A 16424-nucleotide genomic window follows, 5' to 3' on the forward strand; every position below is an offset into this window, starting at 1 on the left:
GACAAATTTATTAACTTATTCACATTTCACTAGTACAAATTTCAACCTTATTCTTACATATGCAAAATTTTTCTGTAAGAAATTTTATTGATTTCTTGTATATGGAATTTACTTTGTAGCTTACCTCACAAAGACAAAATACTTGCATGAAGTTATAGATTAATTATGTTCTTTAGGTGATATCAACTTACAGTTTCAACTTTTGATTCAGTTGATCTTTTAGCATGTATCAAAAACACAAGTCATAGTTTTAAGTCTCATTTTTTATTTCATTCTAGTGTAATAGCGTATTTTGCATTTTATGTGAGAAATAGTTGTGTGGCTTGACACTTCTAATAATAGACTTTCGATCGTGTGAATTTGCATGAATGAGTATATAATCTATATATTCATACTTTAATTATCACGTTAAACTTTGTGATAAGTTGGTTTTTAACGTGTTTGATATATATATATATATATATATATATATATATATATATATATATATATATATATATATATATATATATATATATATATATATGAGGATCAAATAAGAAGAATTTTAAAATAAGAAGGATGAAAAGGATTTTTGTTTTGTCACTATATATACAAAAAAATACTATGTTATAAATTAAAAACATTCTTCAAATTTATGTTATAGTATCTTTTGAGTGTAACGTAGTGACTTTTATAATTGTGTGTTTTTGACTCAATTGTATTTTAGTGAAATCAAAGGTACAGAGTGCTTCTTATAGTGGGACATAAAGAGTTATATCTAAATAGCCCAAAATGTTTTAGAATGCAAAATAAAAATTGAATTCAATAAGGCAGAAATTGGTAGCGAGGTGCGATAAAAAAGTGTCGCAAAGTCCGACAAGTTTATGTCTATAACGATTATTTCGTTGAAACAAAGCTCGGTTTGTGTAACGTCAATGAAACTGTGTTCATGATAGAACTGATAAATATCAATTATATTGAAGGGGTTGTAAGATGCATAACTTGCAACATCATTCCACAACTGGGGGTACGGTTGCTTGACAATTCAGAAAAAAGTTAGAACATTATTCATTTATGAAATTAAGAAACTCTTGGTATATTTCTCTCATACTTATAAAAAACTTTATAAACTCTTCATAAAAATTATGATTTAATAATCTTCCTTAAACACATTTATTTAGTGCAGTCACTTTATATTTGTTTTGTAAATTTTTAAATCTCAAATTTAAAAACCTTTGTGAGAATAATATCACAAAAGAAAAGTTTGTATATCGCATTTAATCTATCATCAAATTTTTAGGTGACTCTAAGTGTCACAATTAAATCTTCAATGTGTTGTACATGTGTTTATCAAAAGTAAAATGTCAATTATTGCCATACACAAATGATTCTTCACAATAACATTTTAATCATAGTGTAATTTGCATTGTATTAGATTACTAAAACTTCCAATTTCATGATAAGTTCATGGAATTGTTGGATTTTTTCTACCAATTGTAATCCACTTCTATGCCATGGTGATGATCTTCAGGGTTTATGACTACTCTTCTTTCTAAAGGACACTTACCTGGCTAATGCTAAGATCCAACTCTATCCAACATTTTTTGGTTCACTCAAACATTTTCCATTTGTAATAGTTGTTTATATTGAGGATATGTCTATGTGTGAAATCTAAAATTACTGACACGGGCCTTTTTCATATAAAACAGAAATCTTTAGTTATAATAAAAGCAGAAATGAAGTGAATACATTTTCCATTTATTTTACTATTATATTAAGAAATTGTCTATATGTAAAATCTGAATTATTGTTACATGCCTTTTTCATATAAAAAAGGAATCTTTTGTTATATTAAAAGCAGAAGTGGTATGGATAAGTTAAAATTCGACAGTCGAATTCATCGTTGTCATCATCATCATACCCAGTGTATACCGCTCAAAGACAACTATGGTCAGAGTTTGGGGAGGAAAGAGAGACGACAACTCATACCCATATAGGAGCGTGCAGTCAAAGAGTCCCTCGACTCAAGAAGGGTCTTCAAAGAGAGAGGAACCTACAACTATACGAAAGCCTGCAACTTACACCCACATTAACCATGAACAGTAATCAACTAACTAAATATATACAGCAAATAGGATACGTACAAATAACTAAAAATACGATAATGGTAGGAGAGGAGGTAAAGAACGATAAGTAGAGGCAAAGAACAATAACAAACGGAGGTTAAGAGGGACGCGTTTAGTCTAAGACGTGGATAAGGCGCCGCCAACTGGCCCTATCCCTGGTCAGGTCCATAGAGAGGTGAAGTTCGTGCAGGTCACTTATAATTTGCTCCTCCCACGTTCTCCTAGGTTTTCCTCGGTTTTTCTTGCCCTCCACTATGATGCATTCGATCCTTCTTACTGGGGCGTCATGAGTCTTTCTCTGCATATGCCCAAACCATCTCAACTTGTTCTCCCGCATCTTTGCAGAGAGAGGTGCAATCCCTAACTTCTCCCTGAACACCTGGTTTCTTATTCTATCCTTCATAGTTTTACCACACATCCATCTCAGCATACTTATTTCTGTTACTTTCATACTCTGTTCGAAAATCTTCTTTACGGGCCAATATTCTGTCCCGTACAACAAAGCCGGCCTAATTGCAACGCGATAAAATTACCCTTTAGTCTACTACGAAATTTTTTATCACGAAGCACCCCGGTTGCTGCTCGCCACTTAAGCCATCCCGCCTGTACACGATTAGAAACGTCTTCGTACAGTTTATGCGCAATCCCTTGTCCTCCAAGACTTCCCTCCACTCTTCCAATTCGACAGTCGATTTACCTTATAAAAATATAGTATTAATGAAATTATATGAAAATGGTTTTATGAAATTCAACCAATTATTTTGATAGTGGGATAACATTCACGATATTAAAGAATTTCTCGCAGTCAATCATCCACTTTGATATCTAAATGAATAAAAAATAGTAATATTGTTCCTCCATTGATCATGAATTTAAATTTTTGAAAAGTACTATCATGATCATCTATTAAGAAAACTTCCAATTTTCTCAAATGGCGATTTGAAGATGTATTGATTTTAACAAGGTAGTGTAGAGTATTCATATGGACCTTTCAATTCATAAATGTGGATTTTAGATCTATAGAGATATTTTCAAAAATACAGAGAAAAAAGGAAATGAGTTGGACAAAAAGAGAAGCAACATGGGAATTGACTTGGACAAAAAGCAACAAAATGAATTGGACAAAAAGAATTGATAATTAGACATTTTTTTCGTCGACAACAACAGACTAATTAATATCGAACACTTGTTGAGATTGACTCTTCTACTTAAAGACGAAATGTTTGGAACGTTCCTAGAAATTTTTGCTTCCATTGAACCATTTGTATCTATTTGCTTCAAGATCTTAGTTCATGAATATCTCGATTCAGGAAATAAATTTAAGAGTATCAACCTCTTCTCTCGACTCTTTCATATTCAATAATAAAATTAGTTGATCGTATATTTTCTTGTAATTCTATGATTCAAAGTAATATTTTTGCTTGCTTTTTATTTTTCAAATAATTAAAGTTGGAGATGAAAAACCCAATTTTCCCGATCTTTTAATAAAAGTATTCACTCTCTCCCTAAAACAAATAGAAAAACCAAAAGATTTCTTTTTTGATCTATCCCTAGAGTTGAGTATCTCAATTTTTTGACTTGTTTTTGAACAAATTCGCAGGAAATACATTATTATTCTTTAAATTATTAACTGTACAATATAATATACTAAATTGTCGTAGGTTTGAAGCATCATGCACTTTTTAAATTCATTAATCTAATAAAATTGCAACTTTTAAAAATGTATTTAATGTATTGTTAATATTAGTTTTTGGTTAACAAGAGCAATTTTTAATATTACAAAAAGTCAATAATAACATTATTATATAAGTGTTAGGAAAATTTTTTCATAACAATGTGACACCTAAGTGTTTCGGGTGTCGACGATGCAAGCGGTAATTTTTTTTTATTTGTTATTGATTAATAATAAAAACACATTTATCTTTTTCTCTACTCATGAACTGATGGAAAAACTTAAATTAAAAAATATAGGGTGTAAATTTTTTAACCTTTAAACTTGGGTCGTAAAAGGTATTACATGCAGAAAATAAACTACAAATACAAGATAATGCTTGTAGTCTCTCCTTTGTGTATGGCAATGGACTCCTTGCTTTGAATGAATCATGAATTGAAAAACACCGTAGAGAAGATATGTTTGCAAAGGTAACGTTACTCGGAAATCTTGATATAGATTGAAAGCGACTACAAACTTTCCTATTATGATATTTCCCCCCACAAAGGTAATTGGGTAATGAGAATGGAAGTTTACAATGAGATACAATCAATCACTCTAACCGGTTTCCGATTAGTACAAACCGGTTGAACTAAATGATTATGTGTTTATGTATAGAATAAAATCAGAAAACAATAAAAGAGTTTATAACTCTCTTTTATATTTCAAGAGAATGAGAGAAAGATGAATCAGAAATTACGTTCAATTATGATAAAAAAATGTAAATGATCTCATACACCCACTAGTGTAATGTGGTATGACTTCATCTAAATCAATTTACTAACTATATTTGATGGTTATCAGATTATAATTAAGTAAAACATTAATTCATAACAACACAACACTCCATGATTGATGTTTTGATCCACGAACAGATTCACTGTTCTGAGGTGCTCGAACGTGCATGAGCCAAATCACTTTCCAGAAAGTATCTGACGCGAAAATTCCTATGTGTTCGAACGAGCAAGTGCCTAGTCCATCAAACAGAAGCTTTTGAACCAAACTGTCAAAGCCCTGACAAAGTGCTCGAACGAGCAAGACCTTGCTTAAATGACAACATGGTCGAGCAATGTGATTTTGTCCCATTGTTAGTTTATTGCTTAGTCTATGCTTTAAGCTTTTGGAAATCGTCCTACACGCTCTAAATATTCAACAAAAGGAGTAATCAAATGTTTATCATTGTAAAATTCACTTTTTTCACCTAGGTCCCTCTGTAGTGCTTGGTTTGATGCAAAGAAAAAGTTGGTGTTTTTTAAGAAAAAGTGGATAATGATAATACAAGAATAGAAATAATGAATTGAGTAGATGAAACTAAAAAAAAGTTAAAATGTATTGATGAGATTAAAAAGAAGTGATAGACCATCATTCAAAAATAAAAATAATACAAATTAAATTAAACTGACCAAAGTAATAAAGGATGGAAATTGATTGAAACGGATAGAGTATGACTGATAGAGATGAGATTGTTAGATATGAAATTTGGACAACCTTGTTAAAAGAAGAGGGAGCATATGATTTAATAATCATATCAAAATAATTGATTAACTTAAATAAATAATGAATAGAAGTAAATAACATGCAAATAAAGACAGAAAATGAAGAGACAGAAACAATAGTACATAAGAAAAGTGGCGCCGCTAATAGTTCCTTCACACCTCCCAAACTAAAGCTTTGTGTTTGACATTTTCCTTTCAACTTGAGCATCTACTCAAGCCTTGATATCACACCTTTATAATAATAATAATAATAATAATAATAATAATAATAATAATAATAAGTTTTGAATATTTGTTATTTCTTTCTAAATTACAATTTTGGCAAATGATTTTTTTAGATTTTGTTTTTGTTTTTTGTTTTTTTTTGCTCAAATAGCAAATTAGTGTTGACAAATAATTTTAGTTGATTGAAAAAACTCACTTCTAAGTTAACATAAAAAAAACAATTTTTGGTTTTTTTTTTTTTTCTTTTTGGCTTTTGGGCTATTTTCTTTTTAATAAACATTCAACATTCAACAACTGATTTTTATCTAACATAATTAACATGTGCTTAACAATTAACAACTAGTAAATTAGTCAATATTTTCAGTTGATCAAATCATCCAACAAACTTTATTTATTAACATTTTTTTACTCCTTCATTTTGCAATATAAAACTGATTTTCGTTAATGTTATCATGAATTATGCATACTGATTCAGTAATATTATTTTCAATTTTCATGAATTACAGTCATTAATTTTTCATGAAAATGAAATATTCCCTTTCTTTTGTTTTTTCCTGATAGTTCCTGCTGTAACATTTTGGGGCCAAACGTTGACAATATATAAAAAATAATAATGTTGGTTTTAAAATTATTGTCGGTTCATTTTTGCGTGTCGTTTCACTAATTTTTTTGGTAAATTATTTTAATGCTATCTAGACATTAAGAAATAATAATTATTTAAAGGGAAAACTGTTAGAAAAACAAGTAATTAAGAACTACATTTATTTCGCAGTCTGTGGGGATCAAACCCACGACCACGTGGTTAAAAGCCACGCGCTCTAGCACTGAGCTAAAAGGGCAACTTACTAGAAATAGATTCTCAAAATATATTGATACTAATTAACTTAAAAAAATATTATTCCCTTCATTCTCTATTTTTCTTTCGATTAGAAATAATAGAAACAGATTTGATTAATGTTTTTGACATATATTTAGAAAATAAAATATAACTATGTGAAATTTCATTACATTTATTTTAATGTATACTTTTTATTATGTATTTTTGATATTTTTTTAAAAAAGATAAAGGACAATTCCAATATTCCGTACAAGGCAGGGTCTAAGTGGGTTTTTTTTTTCTTGAAAGAGGCCGACAAACCATACTTAATACCCTCAAGGAGGGAGTAAGGAGGGATATGCACAGCTAAGAAATCCCCTAACTGACCTGCGCCTGATAGGGGTTGAGCTCCGAACCTTCTGCTCTACATGCAGATGCTATATCCACTGAACCACAAACACTTTTGATACTTTTTATATAATTTTTTATTATATGTATTTAGAGATATTAAGGTTTAAAATTTTACATTAAAAACCGTAAAACCAAAAAAGAACGGACGGGTATTAAATTTCAAGAGCTCTCATCAAATTAGAATCAACATATGTACAGACAAAACATACTTATAATTAATTTGACCCAAATCATATTAAAATGACCCATTTGGGCATATACCATATTGAGTATTCTACATTTCTACTCATAAGATCCTATTACAACAATTTTTTTTAACACAAATTTTTGTGAGAGATCACAAAAAATGATATTTTTGAGAGATTATTTTTAATTTGATCAATTAATATTATTTTTTTAATTAAATTAAATTTTAATGGGTTGGGTCTGATAGACATCTTTTAAAAAGACAGTCTCTCAAAAGAGCGACTATTTTTTTAATTAGAGGCTAGGTGAAATTCAAACGTACAATTTAAATTTTTTTAATTAGAGGCTAGGTGAGAAAAACAAAAAAGGAGGAAGGGAATATTAAATTTCATGAGCTCTAATCAAATTAATATCACAAAACATACTAATAATTAATTTGAACCAAATCATACTAAAATGACCCATTTGGGCATAGACTATATTGAGTATTCTACTCATATAAGATCCTATTGCAACAATTTTTTTTAACATAAATTCTTATAAAAAATGGTCTCTTTGAGAGACTATTTTTAATTTAGTTAGTCATTATCATCTTTTAGTTTAATTAAGTTTTGATGGGTTGGATTTAAAAGACGTCTTTCAAAACGACGATCTCTCGAAAGAGCGACTGATTTTTTAATTAAAGGCTAAGTGAGATTCAAACGTACAATTTAAATTGAAAAGGTAATACTTATTTTTTAACTAGACAAATAAATAAATAATAGCAATAATGTTTACAAATAGTTTTCAAATTATAATCATATTTCTATGAGTCACAACAGCCGACATACAAAAACTTGCATGAATATGTATTCTACATTTTAGAAAATTAATACTATTCAAGTGGGGGGGTTTGATTTTCATTTTTAGTATTAGATGTTGGTAATGAAAATGTGTTTTAATTTTTATAAAATTTTAGATTGTACGACTTTTTTAAATTTTCTGACATATTTAAATCATTTAAGAAATTGAAATTTAAAGAAATAAATTTTGTATTATAATTATATTTCAATTCACTCTGAATAGTTGTATACATTACATACATTGTATGATTTGTATCGTATTTTTCATTATTTAGTTTTGGAGAAATTTTTTTTGTTAAAGGTGTGATACGTAAGTAATATTAAATAGTAATAAAGTCAGCAATATTTTGTTTTTGTAATGGTTATAGATAGATAGATAAATATAATGTCATTTTCATAGTAGTATAACTCTCATCCTCAAACATGTCTTTTTCTTTATGATTTTCTATCATCATTTGATGAATTAATGCTACATTTTCGAGTGGTAAAAGAAGCTTAATCTATTTATTAGTTATTCTATCTAAATTACATTAAATTTCCATCACTATTGTCATAATTTAGTATTAATAATCAAACGTATTGTAGGAAGTATTTTCCTATTATGATTATTAATAAAATCTTGCCACGTGGCTTCCTTACAAATCAATTTTAAAAAAATTTAAAACTTTCCTAAGAAGTGAAAATAATTATGTTATTAATTATTATTTTAAACACATTTTGCTTAAAAGTCTAAAACTACCTTAGGAAGCTAAAAAACAAAATTAACACCAACAGTAATACGTTAACAATCACTAAATTTTTATTATACCGTACCATTTATTGATCTCTCGCATTAATTATTCATTGCGTTGTCAAGTTAGAAAATGTTTTCTAAATCTTTTAGTAAGAAAAGAAAAGTATTTTGGCAAAGACATAAATTGGATAAAAAATTAAATTTATTGATAAAAATAAATAAGAGAAGAAGGGAAATTCTTTAAACTAAAAGTTTTTCATATGGTGTGTTGTATATATACAGCAAAAAAAAACTTTTATTTAGTTTGTATCTAAAAATACTTTTGTGTTTTTGAATAAGATAAATATATAGAGAAGTTAGTGTATTTTGGTGACAAACAGGTAAATAATCTTTTTCATTAATTTTATAGTTGGATTTTTTTTCTTTTGGTCTCTAGACTGGTATAAAAGATAAAAAAAAAATGTTTAGTAAACGAGTTTAAGCTAAAACCGAATAATTATCAAGGATGATTGGCAAATTGTTGTTACCTTTTTAATAGGTTTTATTTTCACAATAAGAAACGTTATCTTATTTTTCATCAATTTATATTTAAAGGGTTTAATTTTTTTTTTTACACGGAAAAAGGTTTAGAAGGTCAATTAACTACTTGTGCTTTAATAAAGATGTTGAGGACACTTAAAAAAAAAAAAAAAAAAAGTTGAGGATGGAAGAGTGGAGGAAGTTTAAGTGAAAATGAAGCACTTTTGCACCTAATTTTTCATTTTAAATTTCTTGTTAAAACAAAAAAAAAAGAAAGAAAATATTATTTTTCTAGATAATGGTTATATGTATGTTAAACAAAAATAATTCCTAATTTCCCTCGGATTTACATCATTTTTTTTGGATCCATTCCATGTACTTTGCACAAATTTTATTCTTGGTCATTATCCATACTTTTTTTTATTTTCATTAACACATTCAATATTTCAACTTACCTTTTAATCTCTCTAAGCACTTCTCCACTTCCTCACTACCTTTTTGTCATTTTTTTTCTCCTTTGATTTAATATGTAAAAATAGTAACAATAATTATACTTTTTGCAATATAATGTTTGAGATTTAAGTAGCAAATAAATACTAGCAAATCTAATTAATTCACTAGTATAGCTTGATTCTCAAGCAAATGCACAAATTAACTAATTATATAATATTTAATATTGTTATAAATTTAATATAATATTTAAATTTATTATTCTAACATTTACTTTCTATGTTCTTTTTGGATCTTCTCAAATGATCATAAAATTTTATCACCAATGGTTATCACTCACCTTTCTATTTGCAAGAACCTATTTATTTACAGGATAAATTGAGTGCACGCATTTTTTCTTTTCCTCTCCTTAGAGGGGCACGGGTCTAATATATCCGCTACCCTCCTCTCCCCTCTGACTCTGACTCTGACTTTGGTTAGGGATGGGTGTAACACCACACCTAATATCTACCTGATTAAGCTAAGATGTGAACTTAAAATCAAATATAAATAAATTCAAAGGTACCTACAGCCCGATAAAAGAATCTCAAATGCTAAATCTTATTTCTTGTCTTAAAACCCAATAATTGGTCAACTATTAATAAAATTCAATACTAAACTAAAGCTACTACGAGTTCGTAAAACAAATACTATGATGTATTACGTCACTCCACGATATCCCCACTTATCAATCGTCAACTCCCGCAATTTACCTGCAATCTAAAAATTAAAACGAAAAGGTGTCAACCACGGAAGGTTGAGTGAGTAGATACACCTCACACAAGACATTTTTCAGCTTTGATTAAAATATGCTTTTACAAACAGGGAGAAGAGAATAACACACAATATTAAAACAAAACTCCTAGACCTTCGTGCGCACTAAGCATCTAGTTGAGAGAATACTCCATAGCTCTAGAGCTATGTCTCTCTCGAGTAAAGCTAGCCAATTTCTTAATGGCAACTCGCCTCAAAATATAGCAGAGACCCAAATGTCTCCTGCTCACAATATCATATCAAAGAGGATAGACCCATTGTCTTTTAAGTATCACTCCACATAACAAATCAACAATATTCAATATGCAAATTTTAGTGTCAAAAATTCAAGTATTAATTATATTGCACATAATAAAAAATTAGACTGGCCAAGTATTAATTATATTGCACATAATAAAAAATTAGACTGGCCAGTCTATTATTAAAAGAGAGGAACTATCCACTCACCTACAGCTCAGCTGTCGGGTGCTGGTCACCAACAGTTACTAAGATTAACAAAAGAGTTCTTCTACGAAGTCGTCTCCTGATCCATCCATAACTAAGTCGATATACATTACATCATACAAGATTTAGACTCAATTAAATTTATCCTATTGGATCTCCCCTGAACTTCAATCCTAAAATAGTCTATTCATCAAAATAGTTTATGAATTTATAATGTGACACTATCTGAAAACATATCATAACTAAAATACTTCAAATCTAAAAAAAAAAAAAAGGTGATAATATTATTCTAATTGAAGAGAGATAAAGAAATCATTGAAATTACATTGATGACTTGGTATTTGGGCTTTACTATTATTCCTGGTACCTATTGCAATTTTAACTAAAAAGCAATACTACTTCTTATCACCAAATGGCCTAATGAAGTTTAGAAATTCAAGATACAATTAAAATGATGCGCACTAATGAGACCATTAACAACTAAAGCAATACTTCATATGACTGAAACAACATACTTACCTTACGAAAAATCTCGTGGGGATGTGCCGACTGGAAGAAAAGTAAAACAACGGATGACGGCTAGAACAATTTAGGGCATTTGGGATTCGATAAGAGAGTAGGAGTTTTTGAGAGGATTAAAAAATTAAGGTTAGGGGTATTTATATTAAGTAATTAGGGTTACGTTTAAATTTTAAATAGGATAATTATAATAAGGCCTATAGACTTTAAACCCAAAATACTACATTATTTTTTTATGATAATTAAAAAAAAATAATACTACTCAATCTAATCATTAAATCCTCTTTTACTCCAATAAATAATAATAATACTACTCAATCTAATCATTAAATCCTCTTTTACTCCAATAAATAATAATAATTTATTATTTTTATTTTAATTTCGAAATATTACAATGGGCGTGGGTCTTGGATCCTAAGAGTACGATTTAGACCCAAACTAAGGGTTTTGATTCACCTATTTTTGAACCTAAGGGTCCAGGTCAGATCCAGGTCCATAATCTTAGGGTCTGGGTCCGATTTTAGGTCCATGCTTTTGAGACCCAAATCTAACCCATAGACCCTTTCGCATTTATTTTTTTAAAAATTGTATAAAAATTATTATGGTTATTGATTTGTTTGATTTAGAGCTTTGTTATATCTTAAAATTGCGTGATTTAGAACTTTGTTGTATACGTTAATCGCTAAATTCACGGCGTCGATTATAATGAAACTTTTGCACCTGTTGTAAAAATGGTGACTGTATGCCTTTTTCTTGCTGTTGCTGCTTCTTTGAATTGGGAATTGCATCAAATGGATGCACATAATGCTTTTCTACATGGTGATTTGGATGAGGAAGTTTATATGCAACTTCCTCCATGTTATAAAACATCTACTCCTGAAAAGGTATGTCGTTTACGAAAGTCTTTATATGGTATGAAATAGGCTCCGCGACAATGGTTTTCAAAACTTTATCATGCATTGAAATCTTATGGGTTTAAACAATCTTATGCTGATTATTCCTTAGTAAAACTAGTGTTTCCTTTCATGTTCTTATTTATGTTGATGATCTTATTATTGTGGGGTCTGCTCATGATGTAGTTGTTCGATTAAAGGAATACGTGCATTGTTGTTTTCATATGAAGGATCTTGGCCCATTGAAATATTTTTTAGGCATTGAAGTTGCGCGTGGTTCCGATGGAATTTTTTTGTCCCAACAAATTAAAATATGCTTTAGATGTATTAAATGAAGCCGGAATGTTGGGTTGTAATCCCATTGATACTCCTATGGAGCAAAATCATCGCTTAGCGTTTGTAAAGGGAAATTCATGTGCTCATCCTGATCAATACCATCGCTTGGTTGGGCGTCTTGTTTATCTCTCGGTAACTCATCCGAAATTGAGTTATGCTATTCACACTCTTGCTCAGTTTTTGAGTGACCCTTAAATCGCACATTGGGAAGTTGCTATTCGAGTTTTGCTCTATATCAAGGGTACTCCTGGACAGGGAATTCTATTGCGGTCTATGAGCACTATGCGTTTAACTGTTTTTACTGATAGTGATTGGGACATGCTGTACTTTAACTCGACATTCTTTATCTGGTTATATGGTGTTTTTGGGACGTTCACCATTCTTGGAAGACCAAAAAGCAACATATTGTGTCTCATTTCTCCGTCGAAGCAGAATATCGGGTCATGGCTATTACTTCTTGCAAATTAAAATGGTTGAAGTCTTTGTTATCTTATCTCGAAATTTCGCATATTAAACCAATACAATTATACTGTGATAGTCAATCTGCTCTTCATATTGCTCAATATCCTATTTATCATGAGTGTACTAAACATATTGAGGTTGATTGTCATTTTGTTCGTGATGAATTGGTTTCTCAGAATATTGCTACATCTTATGTTCCGACAGGACATCAATTAGTTCATATATTAACTAAAGCTCTTGGGAACAAATAATTTGAAATTTTATTAAGCAAATTGGGCATTTGTGATCTGTATGCTCCAACTTGAGGGGGTGTTAAGTACTATATCTTCATAGAATAGTTGGTAGGAAATAGTGCCGTGTATTTCTAGGGTTATTGTTAATGGGTTAACTAGTGGGAAATAATGGTTACTGTTTTTACGGTTTACATTGTATATATATTTGTTTGCTTGCTAAATTAAGGGTGAGACAGTTTTTTCCCAAAAGCTTTTTCTACCTTAACAACCAGCAACTAGGGATGGTCATGGGTTCAGGATCCTGTTGGACGCGCCCCGGACCCGCCCTTTTTTTAAGGGTCTGGATCTTAATTTTTTAGATCCATCGAATCCGGGTCCGGGTCCGGGTCCTAAGGTGAAGACCCGGACCCGGACCCTAAACTTTTAAATTTTATTTTTTTTTATTTTTATTTTTTTTATTTTTGTTAAAATTTTGATGATATTTGCACATTTGTTGTACATGTATAATACTTTGATTGCTCGCCGAGATTAAAGTTTAATTACAGTGTTTATTGTTTAATTCTAATGGTTTTGGAAATTATGGAGGCGGCAATATTCTAATTTTGGTTTGTTTTTAGGTACTGAAATAATTTGATTGCGCATTGAGTTAAAGTTTCAATTATGATGTTTATTGTTTAATTCTAATGGTTTTGGAAGTTTATGGAGTGTGATACTAATTATGGACTTGTTTCTGGGTATTGAAATGAATTGTTAAATTGGTGTATCGATTGATAACTTTCTGTGACAAGTGTTTGTAATACGATAATAAGTTGCTTACAAAAATATAAAAAGACTCGAAAAAGGTTCAATTTTGACAAATCAAAGAGGTTTTGTATAAGACCCATTAAGGACCCTAGACCCTGTCAGATCCGTAGGGTCCGGGTCTGGGTCTGAAAATTTTGGACCCTTAGGGTCCGGATCCGGGTCTGGATCCAAAAAAAATAAAAGGGTCCGGGTCCGGGTCCGGGTCTGGCCAGACCCGCTCCAGACCCGCCCCATGACCATCCCTACCAGCAACTAAACCGATCCAAATCAAAGCATTTTATTACTCGAAAAAAACCCAAACCCGAGACAACCAAACCTGATAAAATCTGCCCTAAGATCCGACCGAGTAATTGAATTTACAACCCTAGTTAGGACGAAGCTTAGCATTTCATTATGTGAAAATGTACAAGAAACTTTTTTAGAGTAAGTAATATATTCTCAATTCCTTATGTATCTATTTTTTACTCTACTTGAAATAAAATGTATTGTAAAAGATTGCAGTTTGCATTATAATAGATTACCATATCATATCATATCATACATCATACATCATACATAATAAATTTTGCTTAGAGTTGGATTTGGGGTAGTTGACAAACAAATCATACATACCCCTTTCAAATAAAAGGCAAGAGAAATGTGATAAAAGAGACATTTAAAAAAAGAGCCTAAAAGAAGCGATGAGTGATACCGAATTCTACATAAAAAGCTTACCTCGCTAAGCTAGGGCCGAATCCTTAAAATAAATAAATAAACAAACAAATAAATAAGTGAGTAATACATTAAATAAATACAATATTATAGTGTTTTTTTTTTGAAGTGTATTATTATAGTGTCTAATGTACAAGTGTACTCGTATTATGTTTGAGGAAATAAACATATTTGAGCAAAAGGATTGGCATGGAAATGCCTTATTTCCTAAATAAACATATTTGCAAACATAAATTGAAATTGTCGTGAGAGATGGTCTCTCCGAGAGACGAATTAGATATATGAACTAAATAACTTAATTAATACAAATTAAAGAGAAAATAAGAATGTAGGCTTCTTGTTTTGACGTCGTCTATTTGAGAGACAGTCTTTCACAAGAGTTGCTAATTTACAAATTATTGTATGAGACAGTATTTTCAAGAGACGAACATAGGTTAAAATCATAAAAAAACCAAATCTTGTTGCATTACATATTTTTCTTGGTAAGAATATAAACTTTTGATCTAAAATCGTCTCATAAAGAAACGGTCTCTTACAAGTCATAAGAGTAGCTGGAACATATTTGTTACACTTTAATTTGGGCTGCCGATCAACTTTGTAAGCTTGTTTCATAGCCTATTTTTTTCTTCCTCTTATGCCCGTTGTAGAGAAGTCTGAAAAGCCCCATAACAAAAACAAATAAAGGGAAAACATAAAAATCGTCGACAGCAGGGTTCGAACCTGCGCGGGCGAAGCCCAACAGATTTCAAGTCTGTCTCCTTAACCACTCGGACATATCGACATTTTTGCTTTTAATGTTCACAACACAAAATACGTTGTTTAGCAATCTAAAAATAATTAATTAATTATAAATACTTTTTCGTTTTAATTTTAATTTTATTTTAATAGAATTAATAAATTGAAATCTTTTTTAAAAAAAAGTGAATAAATATTTTTAACATAACCTGGTTTGATCAAACAAAATTGTCCAATGGATTATTATTAAAGAGCTATTCTTGTGAAATAGCGTCTCGCACTGAAATGATATGAAAACAAAAACTCTATACGTTAAAAATTTGTATAATTGGACTATTTAATCCAAGTATAGAGAACATCTCATGTAAAACCGTCTCATAAAAGAATTTGCAAAATATCAACTAATTAACTTTTGCTTTATAAAAGCTTACTATGTATCCTAATTACTCAATTTGATGGAGTAAATGAATAAACAACTAAAAGCATATGTTTCTTGATTATTATTTTGTTGTGCTGTGATTGGTAGAGTAAATAAATTACATCCATAATTTTGTTTTTTATAAGCATTCCTACATCATTAATCTTACTCAAAGAATAAAAATGTGATTAAATCATTCCTATAAATGAAATCAAAAGTGTTAACGACAAAATACGAGGAGTCACTAATCAACGTCTATTTATAAGCAAGTATCTCACCGAGATATGTCTTATTCGAATGCTTCTTCTCTTTCCATAATATGGCTTACTATTTGAAATCCTATGTCTTATTGACTAGTAAGTTCAGATGTAATGATTTATGTTTTCATTACGAAAATAAAATATTCATAGCTCAGTGGTTAGAAAAGTCTTATCATTTAAGGTCTAAACACAATCAAAACAACTTTTTCATTTTACTTTGAAAATCAATTTTGTAGTTTTACATAAAACACTTGCACTCCGTTTCTTAAAAATGTTTCCAATTTTAATTTTTGGTTGT

General features: G+C 29.9%; 2 non-coding genes across 2 annotated transcripts; both read right to left on the reverse strand.

Annotated features, from left to right (window-relative positions):
- Positions 1-6307: 6307 nt before the first annotated feature.
- TRNAK-UUU (transfer RNA lysine (anticodon UUU)) lies at positions 6308-6379 on the reverse strand. Its single transcript has one exon. It is a non-coding gene; the product is annotated as a tRNA-Lys (tRNA).
- Positions 6380-15412: 9033 nt separating this feature from the next.
- On the reverse strand, positions 15413-15494 carry TRNAS-UGA (transfer RNA serine (anticodon UGA)). Its single transcript has one exon. It is a non-coding gene; the product is annotated as a tRNA-Ser (tRNA).
- Between the last annotated feature and the right edge of the window lie 930 nt (positions 15495-16424).

The sequence above is a fragment of the Amaranthus tricolor genome, chromosome 2, assembly GCF_026212465.1.
Source record: "Amaranthus tricolor cultivar Red isolate AtriRed21 chromosome 2, ASM2621246v1, whole genome shotgun sequence".
Classification (NCBI taxonomy): domain Eukaryota; kingdom Viridiplantae; phylum Streptophyta; class Magnoliopsida; order Caryophyllales; family Amaranthaceae; genus Amaranthus; species Amaranthus tricolor.